This window comes from Cherax quadricarinatus, chromosome 53, assembly GCF_038502225.1.
Source record: "Cherax quadricarinatus isolate ZL_2023a chromosome 53, ASM3850222v1, whole genome shotgun sequence".
Classification (NCBI taxonomy): domain Eukaryota; kingdom Metazoa; phylum Arthropoda; class Malacostraca; order Decapoda; family Parastacidae; genus Cherax; species Cherax quadricarinatus.
In genome coordinates, this window is record NC_091344.1 from 14,731,017 (window position 1) to 14,747,519 (window position 16,503).

Here is a 16,503-nt window from a genome sequence, read left to right on the forward strand (position 1 = left end):
AATATTTCTTATGGGAACAAATTCGGTCAGTACTGGCACCTGAACATACTTCTAGAGTGAAAAAATATCGTTAACCGGGGGTCCACTGTACTCAGATATGGTAAACACGAGGAAATTAAATCTTCATCAGAGTACAAAACAAATTCTGGCCACAAAATAGAGCGAAACACCAACGTCAAAGACCTGGGAGTGATCATGTCGGAGGATCTCACCTTCAAGGACCATAACATTGTATCAATCGCATCTGCTAGAAAAATGACAGGATGGATAATGAGAACCTTCAAAACTAGGGAGGCCAAGCCCATGATGACACTTTTCAGGTCACTTGTTCTATCTAGGCTGGAATATTGCTGCACACTAACAGCACCTTTCAAGGCAGGTGAAATTGCTGACCTAGAAAATGTACAGAGAACCTTCACGGCGCGCATAACGGAGATAAAACACCTCAATTACTGGGAGCGCTTGAGGTTCCTAAACCTGTATTCCCTGGAATGCAGGCGGGAGAGATACATGATTATATACACCTGGAAAATCCTAGAGGGACTAGTACCGAACTTGCACACAAAAATCACTCACTACGAAAGCAAAAGACTTGGCAGACGATGCAACATCCCCCCAATGAAAAGCAGGGGTGTCACTAGCACGTTAAGAGACCATACAATAAGTGTCAGGGGCCCAAGACTGTTCAACTGCCTCCCAGCATACATAAGGGGGATTACCAACAGACCCCTGGCAGTCTTTAAGCTGGCACTGGACAAGCACCTAAAGTCAGTTCCTGACCAGCCGGGCTGTGGCTCATACGTTGGTTTGCGTGCAGCCAGCAGCAACAGCCTGGTTGATCAGGCTCTGATCCACCATGAGGCCTGGTCACAGACCGGGCCGCGGGGGCGTTGACCCCCGGAACTCTCTCCAGGTAATTACTGGGAACCACTTGCCACTTGTAGCAGGTGCTGGACTGCACCTCACTTCTGGTAGCCTCATTCCCCTCAACCACTCCAGCCACCTCATACTCACTCCCAAGCCCAGTGAGGTGAACCTAGCTTTGTATTATTATAATCAAAAAGAAGCGCTAAGCCACAAGGGCTATACAGCGCTGCAGGGTAGGGAAGGAAGTGAGGGTATCGGGCGGCAGAAGGGGGGGAGGGATGATTAGTAGGTTACAGAAAACCATAGCTTTGTAACCCACCACACTAGGACATTGTGAATAGCTATTGATTCAAGGAATTAGTCTTCTAGTCTGTCACTGAATTGACTAAATTCTCCTGCCCCTCTATCCATTCAGCCTTTTTATTTGAGATACCCCCCCCCCCCTTTTTTTTTTCTTCACCTGGCAGTGGGGAAAAAGGAATTAACTGCCCCATTCCATTGAGGACATTGTTGATGGTGCTGTTAGCCCTGGGAATTGGATTATCTTGTGATATGCTGTGTAGTCACCTGGGGTGCAGGTGGGTGGCCTTGCATGTCCTTAGGTGGTGGAAGTATCCCTGGTAGGTGGTAGCCAAAACGGTGAAACTACTGGAGTTCATGGTCGACCTCTATTGTTGGATGAGCCTGGCTTGGTTGATTCGAGAAATGCCATCCTGGTGTTTTGGGGTTCTTGGTATACTGGGTATGGGAGTGTGTGGCTGCCATGCTGTATCAGCTTGGAAGGAGTACTCTTAGCCCTGGAAGTGGGGTGTATGGTTTCTTGCTTGGAACTACTGCTTCCTACTTGTGTAGGAAGCACGTCTGTCTGGCACACAGCAAACAGAGGATCAAGCCTCCCCCACACCTTGCGCTGAATGACCTACTCATGGGTTTAGGGCTTAACATGAATGATGCTGGCACTTTGGCAACCCAACTAAATATTGTAATCATTGGCAGAATGCCTGATGTGCAGTGCAGTTGATTATTATAATACATTGTGCTTTCTCCTTACCATAACTGGATGTGCTCACCCAGCATATTTTTGGCGTTGCCAGGTTTTCTTAGAAGTACGAGAATGGAAAGGAAATCCTCTCGTGCTCTGGCAGTGACTTGCCTCAGTTTCCAAGAAGACTTCATGACTTATCCCAGAGCAGCTCAGCATCTTAAAACTCATTATACCCTTGCCCACAGTTACTGGTGAGGACTTCATAAGGGTTGGACACGGCTGTCTGCGGAAGAGAAAACTGCTGCCTGAGGACTGCTTTGGGGTAGAACTATAGGAGTTTACCTTAGAATATAATTATAATTGTCGTGCCGAATAGGCAGAACTTGTGATCTTGGCTTAAATAGCAATGCTCATCTTGCCATATAGGACAAGTGAAAATTTGTGTATGCAATAATTTCGCCAAAATCATTCTTAACCTAACGAAAAAATATATTTCACTGTGTTTGTTTAGTATTAAATTATTGTAAACAAATCTAAAATATATTTAGTTGGGTTAGGCTAAAATAAACTCCACTTGTTATTATAAGGTTAGGTAAGTTTTCTAAGATTGTTTTGGTGCAAAATTAAAATTTTTTACAATAACATTTATGAAAAAATATATCTTTAAATGTATAAGAGAAAATTTTAGAAAGGACTTAATTTTAAATGAGTTCTTGCTAATTGACCAGTTTTACACATTCGGCACGACATAATCATGGGGAGCTTAGCGCTTCTTTTTGATTATAATAATAATAATACAATCATGAGGAAGTGCTAAACCCATAGGATTATACAGTGCATGTGCAGGGGGAGGGGATAAAAGGTATTCAGGCTCAATTCAGGGAACCAGAGTGCAGATCCAGTTCCCTAGACCAAGAGCCTCTCGCCAGCATCAAGGAACCTCCCTTGAGGGGAGTTTACCTTAGAGACGGTCTCATCTTTACACCTCGAATTCATACTACAGATCCTGTGGCTTGGTTGTCAGTGCATACTGAGTGCCCATAGTTTGATTCCTGAAATGGGTGGAATTATTATTATTATTATAAAAAGAAGAAATGGGTGGAAATGTGCACATTTCCTTACACATGCTGCCCCTGTTTACTTAGCAGTAAATAGTTACCCGGGTGTTTGTCAACCGTTGCGGGTCGCATCCTCAGGTGTGGTAGTATACCTTAGAGCTGGGCTTTGAAATGAGCTGAGGTAGGATGATAGCTTTAAACCAGTATAACAGCTGTGTATAAAAAAAAAATCCATTTATCATATTTCTCCAGTGGGGCCCCCTCATCTCTTCCTTCAAAACTCAAGACCCAGAACTCCCTATTGTTCTCCCACCTTAACTTTTTGCTTTTATGTTTTGTTCCTTGACTTCTGTGCCTGTGACAGTTGGGGAGGTCCATCCACCCTGACAAACTGCCACTCTCCACCCCTATATGTTCCCATCCAAATCCCTTCCCAGGGCACCACTGCTCTCCTTTTCTCATACTGGCAGATACCAGTGTGTGTGTGTGTTCTCCATCTATCTCTTTTTGCACCAGACTACCTGATGCTTCCCTGACTTATGAAACTATTGCAGCCATATTGGATTTGAGGAGACAAAACCTACAATGGACACTATCCCACCTCCCTTACCTTATCATTCTCACATTCCACAACCTCCTACACCTGCTCCTGCCTGATATCTTCCTTCTGTGGTTACCTGCAAATTACTTATTTCTAACTTAACCACTTCCACTACACACCAATTTTACCAACCATCCAGACTCAAGCCATTTCTCTGCTCTGTTGTAGTTAAGTCTTATTTGCTGATAAGGCTTTATTACAGTGGAATATTGGATACATAAATCAGGGAGCTCCAAATGTTGATCTCCCAGTTTCCCCCAGTATGTATTCATTCATTAGGGATTTGCCGGTACTTCCGGCCCGGGTCTTCTCCAGATGGTGACCCAGCGCCCAGTATGTATGTTTACAAAATCACATATCCCTATTGGACTTCTTATCTATTTTTTTTTTTTTTTACAATCACTTGATCCTTTTTCCAATAAGATATTCAATGACTGTGCGCTTCTGCACACTGATATTCCTCATTCTTGGCTTATTGTACGTACTTTATTATACAGCTCATGTCTGTTTAGGCAAGTAGTACACTATCTATTTTCCCCTTCCTGGGCATTTTTTATTTATTAACACATCGGCCATTTCCCACCAAGGCAGGGTGGCCCGAAAAAGAAAAACTCATTACTCCACTGTCTTGCCAGAGGCATGCTCACAGCACAGTTATAAAACTGCAACATTCACACCCCTCCTTCAGAGTGCAGGCACTGTACTTCCCATCTCCTGGACTCCAGTCCAGCCTGCTGGCTTCCTTGATTCCCTTCATAACTGTTACCTTGCTCACACTCCAACAGCACGTCAAGTCCTAAAAACCATTCGTCTCCATTCACTCCTATCTAGCACACTCATGCATGCTTGCTGGAAGTCCAAACCCCTCACACACAAAACCTTTAACCCCTCCCTCCAACCTTTCCTAGGCTGACCCCTACCATGTCTTCCCTCCACTACTGATTTATACACTCTCAAAGTCATTCTGTTTCGTTCCATCGTCTGTATGTCCAAACTACCCCGACAACTCCTCCTCAGCTCTCTGGATAATAGTTTTGGTAATCCCACACCTCCTCCTAATTTCCAAATTATGGATTCTCTGCATTATAATCACACCACACATTGTCCTCAGACATGACATCACTGCCTCTAGCCTTCTCTTTGTTGCAACATTCAATGCCCATGCTTCACACCCATGTAAGATCATTGGTATAACTATACTCATACATTCCCCTCTTTGCTTCCATGGATAATGTTCTTTGTCTCCACAGACTCCTCAGTGCACCACTCCCCTTTTTCCCCTCGTCAGTTCTGTGATTCACCTCATCTTTCATAGACTCATCTGATATATCATTCCCAAATATCTGAATACATTCACCTCCTCCATACTCACTCTCTCCAATCTGATATCCAATCTTTCGTTATCTAAATTTTTTATCCTTATCACCTTATTCTCTTCCTATAAAGCCTCTCCTCATTTAGCAACGACTCGGACTTACGACTGACTCTCTGACCACTATGCATACTTAATGTATATTAGAGCTGATTTCCTCTATTCTGTTTATTACAATATACAGTACACTACTATATAAACATTTAAAAATATACCAGAAATGTTATACTGTGGTACCCCAAGGTTCGTACAGCTCCCAATTCAAACAATTATGTAAGTGTATTATTGTAAGTGCTTTTGTAAGTGTAATTTTGGGGTCTGAAACGGACTAATGTAATTTACATTATTCCTTATCGGAACAAATTCGTTTGGTAACAGCACTCGAACAACCTTCTGGAACAAATTATGGCTGAAACTCGGGTTACCACTGTAAATGGTGCAAATGTGACATTAAGACAATATCAAAGATGAATGAGACAAACCCACTACTATTATAATATGCTCCTCACTTAGCGACAAATTCGTTTACCAACTTACTCTCAGGAATGGAACTCGGTCGTTAACCCTTTGACTGTTTTGGCCGTATATATGTGTCTTATGAACCAGCGTTTCGTATGTATTAATACTCTTAAATTCTAGCGGCTTTAAATCAAGCAGGAGAAACCTGGTAGCCCACATGTGAGAGAATGGGTCTGTGTGGTCAGTGTGCACAGTATAAAAAAAAATCCTGCCATACAGTGCATGAGAAAAAAAAACTCCAACCATGTTTTTGGATTAAAATGCCGACTGGGGTGTATTTTCGTATAGTACACTGGTCCCTCGTTTTTCGTAATTAATCCGTTCCTGGAGCCGTTACTATAAACAAAATTTACGATTTACGAATCAATTTTCCCCATAAGAAATAATGTAAATACAATTAATCCGTTCCTGACACCCAGAAGTATTAAAACAAAAAAATTTTTAACATGAAATATACATGTAGTACATAAACAATACAATGGGAAATGATGAATGAAACATTAACAGCATAACACTTAACCTTTATTGGAGATTCTTCTTAGTGTATGGGAGACTGGAGGAGGAGAGAGAGAGGATTGTTTATAGTTTGGAAGGGGAATCCCCTTCCATCAACACCTCAGGTACCATTTGCTTTTCTGGGGTTGCTTCTCTTCTCTGTTTCTTAATGCCACTAGGACCACCTTGAGAGTCACTGGAGTCCTGTCTCACAAAATAACTGTGGAGAGAGCTCTGTTTCTGGCCTCTCTTTAACACTTCCCTAAAATGGCCCAAGACTTTGTCACTGTACATATTGCCAACCTGGCTTGCAACAACCTTGTTAGGGTGATGTTTCTCCATAAAGCTTTCCATCTTACCCCACATAGTAAAAATCTCTTTAATTTCTGAAGAAGGCACCTTCTTCCATCTCTCTTCCTCCTCCTCTGCAGCAAGATTCTGAGCTGCGATGTGTTGCTCTTCCTGCTGAAGCTCTTGCAGCTCCTCCTCTTCAAGGGGGGCTCCTTGGCGTGGTGAAGAGGCTCTTGGTCTGAGGAATTAGACCTATCGGTCTTCTTCCTCAGACCGAACCTAATTACCCCCCAATCTCCCCTCCCCTATCCCATCCTCCCCATCCTCCCCTTTTTCCTTTCCTCCTCCTCCTCCCCACTCCTCCCTTTTGCCCTTCCTCTTTTTGTCCTTTGGGATTTCTCCCACAGGCACGCTAGTTCCTAGGTAGAGGAAAGGACACCGGGGTCGATCCCATTCCGTTGAGGTTTCTTGGCGGTGGCGTAGTTTGCCGTGGAATCTGGATTGCCTAGGGATGTCCCGATCCCTCTCCGGTATCCCGGAGTAGCTTTGGGTGTCTTTTGGGCGACGGGTGTATCTCTGGAAGCCACCTTTCGGATTCCGGGGGTGGTGGCTGAAGGAGGTATGCTTTGTGGCGGATATCCGGCCGCCCTCTCTTTTGTCCACCGAGGTAGCTCGGCAGATGTGAGGTTGCTATCCCAGATTGCTGGTTTACTGGCATGAAGGGTAGGGTATGGCACGGGTTCCATGCTGCATCTGCGCTACTAGCGGTGTCGAGTCCTCTTGGGCGCGGAGGGAGATTTCTGGCCCTTTCATTCCTCCTAGGAACTATCCCTCCCCGGTCCCCCCTTTTTTTTTCTTTTTTTTATTTTTATTTTCTTTTCTTCTTTCTTTTTTTTTCTTAAAAACAAAAAGAAAGAAGTAACCTAACCATGGCAGCCCTAGTCCATGAACCTGGTACCCCCGGGCCCCTTCTTGATACCGCACCCCGTTCTGACCCCGCCTCGTCTTTGGACCACTCTTCAGACATTCCTCATGCCTCTGTACCTATTGCCGGTGCTGTTTCCTCACCTGCTTCAGGTACTGAGGCCTCGACTGACTCCTTCGATTTACCAGACCTTCGCTCTCCTCTGACTATGCTTCCGGCCTCTCCCTCTACGGTGCGGCAATTTTCAAATCGCCGACCCGTTCCACGTCGGACCAACTCTGGTCCCACGCCTAAACGTCAACGACAATTACCTGCTGATGATACTTCTCCACCTTCACCTTCTCGTTCTTCTCAGAAAAGATCGACACGTCCTTCACTACCTTTCCACGCTCAGTTTCAGACTGAACAGTGGACTAAATTCTTCACTTTACGACCAACTTCCTCTACTGCCTATCTTTCTGACCATAGTATTGGCAAGGCACTCCTACGCCATGTTGGTAAAGATATTTCTTTTCATGCTCTTAAGAGCGGTACGCGCATCATTACCGTACAGAATGCTACCCAGGCTCGTGAGCTCTCTCGTCTTTCCCATATAGATACTGTTCCTGTCACCCTTGAAAAACATCATTCCCTCAATTCTTGTAGTGGTACCGTTATTCTGCCCCATACCATAGTTCAACAAAATTTCCAGACATGTGGCACCGACATTCTAGAACAGCTGGAACTCCAAGATCTCCCAATCCTCAAGGTAGACACTTACGTTCTTCCTGCCCGTGGGCGGAGACGATACCCTAGCAATGTGGCTCGTTTAACTTTTGACAGCCGAGAACTCCCATCCTCAGTTTATATAGCAGGACATCGGTTACAAGTTCGAAAGGTGATCCCTACACCACAACAGTGTAGAAATTGCTGGCGATTTGGCCATCCAGCGAAATATTGCAGATCTATCGCCGAATGCCCAGTCTGTGGTGCCGATGACCATTCTAATACGTCTTGCAATCGATCTCCCTCTTGCCTTAACTGTCATGAGGCTCACCCTTCGTACTCTCGCCGTTGTCAGGTCTATTTAAACGAGCGGGAAATCCGTTACCTCAAAGAGACAGAAGGTCTCCCTTATGCCATGGCAGTTTCTCATCTCCGCCTCCAAGGGAGACTCCCACGTGTTTCTTATTCCCGTGTTTCAAAACGTCCCCCCACTTCTGGTATCCCATCTTCTACACCCACCTCTGTGGTTACCTCTCCCATAATCACTCCTGTATCTAATCCTTTTGCTGTCCTCGGCTCAGACGTCCCTACTTCAACGCCTCAGTCTAATCTCGCTTCTTCGAGTTCTCTCTTACAAGCCTCAGTATCGACGAGACCTCGTACGACACCTCTTCCCAATCGTCCCTCTACTTCTCAAAAGTCAAAAAAAGGTCCGGTAACACCTCCTACCCATCTTCCACCTCCTCATTTTACCCTCCCTGTCTCTGTCCCTAGTTCTTCCCCTCTCACTGGCTCAGTTACAAGTGCAGAGGTTCACCCTCCTCCTCGTAATGTACCTTCCTCCCCTGTTCCCTCCCAAGTTTCTATCTCTTCTGCTACCTCCCAGGTTCCTGTCTCTTCTGTCCCCTGCCACGCTTCTCCAGTTCCCTCCACCCTTTCGCCCCCCCCTACCTTGGTACAGTCCAATACAGTTCCAATCTTTACTCATCCTCCCCCTACCATTCCCAATATTGTCTCCCATACAACATCTCTGAATTCTGAAACACTTGAAGCAATCTCTGAATATATTGCAGAGACCAAACCATCAATGGACACTGATCCACCTTCCGCTCTTTCTCTCTCCTCTGCTCCATCTGCGCAACTCCTTTCTTCACAGCGCACCGTTCCTTCGCTGCTTGAACATTTTCCACTGCCTCCGCATGTGGACTTTTCTAACCCTCCTAGTCCGTAGGAACCCTTACCTGCGGATTTCAAGTATCTTTATCATTGCCATTCATGGCCTTTTTACAGTGGAATATACGTGGCCTCAGGGGTAATCGGGGTGAGCTTCAGATGTTACTCTCCCAGTTTGCCCCTGTTGGTGTTTGCTTACAGGAACCAAAATTACACTCTGCTGTTATTTCTCACATCTCAGGCTATAATTTATTGTATTCTTCAGATCCTTTTCCTGATGGGACCTTTAATGAAAGTGCCCTTCTTCTCCGCACTGATATTCCGTACCATCAGCTATTTGTTCATACTTCGCTGCATTACACAGCAGCCCGTATCCACTTACATAGGTGGTATACGCTCTGTTCTTTATATCTCTCTCCTTCTCGGGCATTATCTATTCCGGATTTTGCCTTCCTTGTTTCGTCATTACCGCCACCAATTCTGTTACTTGGTGATTTTAATGCCCACCACTTCCTCTGGGGAGGGTCTCACTGTGATTCCCGTGGAATTCAGTTAGAGGCTTTTCTTGCCACCCACCCCCTCCATGTTTTAAATACAGGTACTCACACCCATTTTGATCCTCGGACTCATACTCTCTCTTGCATCGATCTCTCAGTTTGCTCTTCCTCCGCCGCATTAGACTTTACTTGGTCTGTTCTCCCGGACTTACATGACAGTGATCATTTCCCAATCATTCTTACTTCCCCTTCATATTCGCCACCTCTTCGCACCCCACGCTGGCAATTTAATCGGGCAAATTGGAACCTTTACTCACACCTGACTGTTTTTAAAGAGGTTCCTTCTTCGTCCTCCATCGATGAGCTTTTACACCTCTTCTCATCCTCCGTTTTCACCGCAGCTTCTCATTCTATACCCCAAACTTCGAGCAGGCATTCTCAGAAATGCGTGCCTTGGTGGTCTCCTGCTTGTGCTCGTGCAGTACGTTTGAAACGCGCTGCATGGGGCAGGTACCGGTACAATAGAACCACAGAGCGACTCCTTGATTTTAAACAGAAGCGTGCGATCGCTCGCCGTGTCATCCGTGACGCTAAACGCACTTGCTGGCGAGATTATGTCTCCACCATCACCTCTGCTTCCTCTATGAGTGCAGTCTGGAAAAAAGTACGAAAACTGAGTGGTAAATATTCTCCTGACCCGGCTCCTGTTCTGCGGGTTGCCGGTGTTGATATAGCAAACCCACTAGATGTTGCCAATGAAATTGGCAATCATCTGGTCCGTATTTCTCAGGGACTCCATCTATGCCCCTCATTTCTTTCCTCAAAGTCTGCCAGAGAGTTAGCACCCTTGGACTTTTCTTCTCTCAGAGAAGAACAGTATAATGTGCCTTTTACACTTCAAGAACTGGAGGCAACACTCTCAGCTTGTCGATCATCGGCAGCTGGGCCCGACGACATTCATATTCGTATGCTACAACATTTACATCAGTCAGCCCTTGCAGTCCTATTACGCCTTTACAATCTTATTTGGTCACAAGGAGTTCTTCCACAGCTGTGGAAATCCGCCATTGTTCTCCCTTTCCGCAAACCAGGCACTACGGGACATGAAACCTCCCACTATCGTCCCATTGCTCTTACCAGTGCAGTTTGCAAAGTAATGGAACGTCTAGTAAATAGACGTTTAGTGTGGTATTTAGAGACACACAACAGTCTCTCCACTCGTCAATATGGCTTTCGTAAGGGACGTTCTACCATAGACCCCTTACTGCGCTTGGATACGTATGTTCGTAATGCCTTTGCGAATAACCACTCAGTTATTGCCATATTTTTTTATCTTGAGAAGGCATATGACACAACTTGGAGGTATAATATTTTAGCCCAAGCCCACTCCTTAGGCCTTCGAGGCAATCTACCATCCTTCCTTAAGAACTTTTTAACTGACAGGCATTTCCGTGTTCGGGTTAATAATGTGCTCTCCCCGGACTTTATCCAAGCTGAAGGTGTCCCCCAGGGATGTGTTCTGAGCACAACACTTTTTCTCCTTGCTATTAATGATTTGGCCTCTAGTCTTCCATCAAATATTTGGTCATCACTCTATGTTGATGACTTCGCTATTGCCTGTGCAGGCGCTGACTGTCACCTCCTTACAGTTTCTCTCCAGCATGCAGTCGACCGTGTTTCCAATTGGGCCACCACACATGGGTTTAAATTTTCCAGCACTAAAACCCACCAAATCACTTTCACTAGACGCTCTGTCATCTCTGATCATCCTTTGTACCTCTATGGCTCACGTATCCCTGAACGTGATACAGTCAAGTTTCTGGGCCTCCTCTTTGATCGTAGGTTATCCTGGAAACCTCACATTACCTCTCTGAAGGCAACTTGTCACAGCCGGCTGAACCTTCTTAAAACCCTTGCTCATCTTTCGTGGGGAGCTGATCGTCGAACCCTCCTTCACCTACATTCCACCCTTATTTTATCGAAACTTGATTATGGTGACCAGATCTATTCAGCGGCATCTCCTGCTACTCTCTCTAGCCTTAACCCCATTCATCACCAAGGATTACGTTTATGCCTTGGTGCTTTTCGCTCTTCCCCTGTCGAAAGCCTCTATGCAGAAGCGAACGTTCCATCCTTATCCGATCGCCGTGATGCCCATTGCCTGCGCTACTATGTACGCTCTCATGATCTCCGCAATCCTTCCATTTATAGAATGGTCACTGATATTAGTAGACATTCTTTATTTGTTCGCCGCCCCTGCTTACTCCGTCCCTTCTCTCTTCGCCTTCATTCGCTCTTGTCTTCTCTGCAACTACCACCTTTCTATGTACATGTAGCATCACACTTTTCCCTACCCCCCTGGGAAGTTCCAGCTGTTCGAGTCTGTTCTTTCTCCCTCCCTTGCTCGAAAGCCCAACTGTCTACGGTCGCTTCCCGCTCTCTTTTTCTTGACCACTTTCACTCTCATTCTCATGCCATTGCTGTGTACACAGATGGCTCTAAGTCTTCTGACGGCGTAGGATTCGCAGCAGTGTTTCCGGACAGCGTCGTACAAGGGCATTTACTATCTTCAGCTAGTATTTTTACTGCTGAATTATATGCCATCCTTACAGCACTTATCCGTATTGCATCTATGCCTGTGTCATCATTTGTGGTTGTCTCAGACTCCCTTAGTGCTTTACAGGCTATACAAAAATTTGATACACCTCACCCCTTAGTCCTCCGTATCCAACTTTGGCTACGCCGCATCTTTACTAAGCATAAAGATATTGTTTTTTGTTGGGTCCCTGGTCATGTTGACGTACAGGGCAATGAACAGGCAGACACTGCTGCGCGGTCAGCAGTACATGACCTACCAGTTTCTTATAGAGGTATTCCATGTACGGACTATTTTGCTGTAATATCTTCCCACCTTCACACCCGTTGGCAACAACGTTGGTCTACTATGCTCGGCAACAAACTTCAGTCTATTAAACCGAGTATAGGTTACTGGCCGTCTTCTTATCACCAGTGTCGAGGTTGGGAGACTACTCTCTCCCGTCTTCGCATTGGCCATACTCGTCTTACTCATGGATATCTCATGGAGAGGCGTCTTGCTCCTCTCTGTGAGAATTGCCAAGCTCCATTATCAGTCAGCCACATTCTGTTGGACTGCCCACTTTATCAACGAGCACGCAGAATTTACCTCTGTCGTCGTCTTCGCCCCGCTGCTCTCTCTTTACCTTCCCTTCTCGCTGATGGACCCACCTTTCATCCGGACTCTCTCATTGACTTTTTGACAACGACTGACTTACTCCACAAATTTTGATACGTTCAGCCCTTTCTACTTGTATCTCTTGCTACCCTCTACCCCCGTACTATCCCCTGCCCCGCTGTTTTCTGTAACCTGCTGATCATCCCCCCTCCCTTCTGCCATCCAATTCCCTTGCTTCCTTCCCTACCCTGCAGCGCTGTATAGCCCTTGTGGCTTAGCGCTTCTTTTTGATTATAATAATAATGTGCACTCAGTGTGTGCAGTATGAGAATAATCGGGGACCACTTAGTACCTTGTGGGAACATCAGTTCAATTGAGTGCCAGCTAGAGCAAATAGCATGGCAAACACCAGTGATTCACTGATGTCATGTCATATTAACACTCACATTTTCAGAGGGAAGTAAAATTAGGTTTGATAAATACACAAGTGGGTGTGAGTTAGACCTAACTAGCTTGTGCTACTAGGTCAGATGTCATGTTCCTTCCTTCACTGGATGTGACCTGACTTGGTGGGTTATCGGTCTAAGCCGGGGGATGACACAGACCTGCCTTGCATGGGCCAGTAGGCCTGCTGCAGTGTTCCTTCTTTTTTATGTTCTAATGTATTGGGCTGGCTGGCTGGCTTTGGCTGTGTCTGTATCTGTCTGTGTATATCTCTGTCTCTCACATGTACAGTGGACCCCCGCATAACGATATTATTTCAATCCAGAAGTCTGTTTGGGTGCCGTTATAGACCGAATTTGTTCCCATAAGAAATATTGTGAATTAGATTAGTCCATTTCAGACCCCTAAAAATACACCTACAAAAGCACTTACAAAAATAAACTTACATAATTGGTCGAGTTGGGAGCTGATCGTTATCCGGGGGTCTACTGTACTTATAAATACAATTATACATAATGTAAATTACCTAGGATAACCCAAAAATTCCAAACCAAGTGCTATACAGTGTTTGTAGATTATTTATTTTTATTAATACATTGGCCGATTCCCACCAAGGCAGGGTGGCCCAAAAAAAGAAAAACTTTCATCATTCACTCCATCACTCTCTTGCCAGAGGGGTGCTTTACACTAGAATTATAAAACTGCAACATTAACACCCCTCCTTCAGAGTGTAGACACTGTACTTCCCATCTCCAGGACTCAAGTCCGGCCTGCCAGTTTCCCTGAATCCCTTCATAAATGTTACTTTGCTCACACTCCAACTGCACGTCAAGTATTAAAAAAAGCATTTGTCTCCATTCACTCCTATCAAATACGCTCATGCACGCTTGCTGGAAGTCTAAGCCCCTCGCACACAAAACCTCCTCCCTCCAACCCTTCCTAGGCTGACCCCTACCCCACCTTCCCTCCACTACAGACTTATACACTCCAGAAGTCATTCTGTTTTGTTCCATTCTCTCTACATGTTCGAACCACCTCAACCCCTCCTCAGCCCTCTGGATAATAGTTTTGGTAATCCCATGCCTTCTCCTAATTTCCAAACTACGAATTCTCCGCATTATATTCACACCACATATTGCCCTCAGATATGACATCTCCACTGCCTCCAGCCTTCTCCTCGTTGCAACATTCATCACCCATGTTTCACACCCATATGGGAGTGTTGGTACAACTATACTCTCATACATTCCCCTCTTTGGTTCCACAGACAAAGCTCTTTGTTTCCACAGACTCTTAAGTGCACCACTTACCCTTTCCTCCTCATCAATTCTACGATTCACTTCATCCTTCATAGACCCATCTGCTGACACGTCCACTCCTAAATATCTGAATACATTCACCTCCTCCATACTCTCTCCAATCTGATATCCAATCTTTCCCATCTAATCTTTTTATCCTCATAACCTTACTCTTCCCTGTATTTACTTTTATTTTTATTTTACATACCCTACCAAATTCATCCACCAACCTCTGCAACTTCTCTTCAGAATCTCCCAAAAGCACAGTGTCATCAACAAAGAGCAACTGTGACAACTCCACTTTGTATTTGATTCTTTATCTTTCAACTCCACACCTCTTGCCAAGACCCTCGCATTCACTTCTCTTACAACCCTATCTATAAATATATTGAACAACCACGGTGACATCACACATCCTTGTCTAAGGCCTACTTTTACTGGGAAATAATTTCCCTCTCTCCTACATACTCTAACCTGAGCCTCACTATCCTCATAAAAACTCTTCACTGCTTTCAGTAACCTACCTCCTATACCATACATCTGCCACATTGGCCCCCTATCCACCTTGTTATATGCCTTTTCCAAATCCATAAATGCCACAAAAACCTCTTTACCTTTATCTAAATACTGTTCATCTATGTTTCACTGTAAACACTTGATCTACACACCCCCTACCTTTCCTAAAACCTTGTTCATCTGCTATCCTACTCTCCATCTTACTCTTAATTCTTTCAATAATAACTCTACCATACACTTTACCAGGTATTCTCAACAGACTTATTCCCCTATAATTTTGCACTCTTTTATCCCCTTTGCCTTTATACAAAGGAACTATGCATGCTCTCTGTCAATCCCTAGGTACCTTACCCTCTTCCACATAAATAAACATGATTACACACAGAAGACAGATAAGTTGAACTAGATAGACAGATTAGCAGACCTAGGCAGATAGACAGACAGATGTACAAATACAGACAGATGTGAAGACAGACAGGCAGACAGATAGACAGACATACAGAGACATGTTTGTGTGCAAGAGTAAAAACATATAAATGCAGGGTTCCCCCCTCCAGCAGTGCACATTCATCAAATGTCACTTGTTATCTGACGCTTGTCATAACACCATTCTTCAAGGAGTTTCATATTATACCCCAGGCACACACAGAAGACAGAAAGACAGATAAGCTGAACCAGACAGACAGATAAGCAGAGCTAGGCAGACAGATAGATAGACACAGACAGAAAGATATACAAAAGACATGTTTATGTACAAGAAAAAAAACATATAAAAGAAAGGGTCCCTCAAGCAGCCCACATTCATCAAATGTCACTGGCTGTCACTCATCTGACCCTTGTCATAACACCATTCTTCAAGGAGTTTCATACTCCAGTGTGTCTAAAACATTGCTGGGACCTATAAATACTTTGTATATATTTCTAGACAATAGTCAATGACCAAGGCTGGTGAAAATGTTCACCTGTCACTGTGATTGTTACTATTTGAGTACTATTTCAGTACATAATATTAGTGTCAGAACTAAAATTGGCTATGAAATCACAAGAACTATTATAGATGTAATTATCAGAACATAAAAATTACGTGAATTAAAATAAAAACAAGAAAAAGGGTAACTCGGCAACACTTCTGCAAGAGGCAGGGCTGGATGTTGCCATCCGGTGAGCATCCAGACCAAAACTTCGTGGTCTTATATCTAGGTAAGAACATAAAGAAGGAACAATGCAGCAGGTCTACTGACCCATGCAAAGCAGGTCCATATCTCCCCCCCAGATTATCCCAATTACCCACCTAGTCAGGTCACTTCCACTTAAGGAAGGAGCATGGCATCAGACCAAGTAGCACAAGTTAGTCAGGTCCAACTTGCACCCACCCACACCCACTCACGTATTTATCTAACCTATTTTTAAAACTACACAACGTTTTAGCCTCTATAACTGTACTTGGGAGTTTGTTCCACTCATCTACAACTCAATTACCAAACCAGTGCCTTCCTATATCCTTCCTGAATCTGAATTTTTCCAACTTGAAACCATTGCTGTGAGTCGTCTCTGTTAGATATTT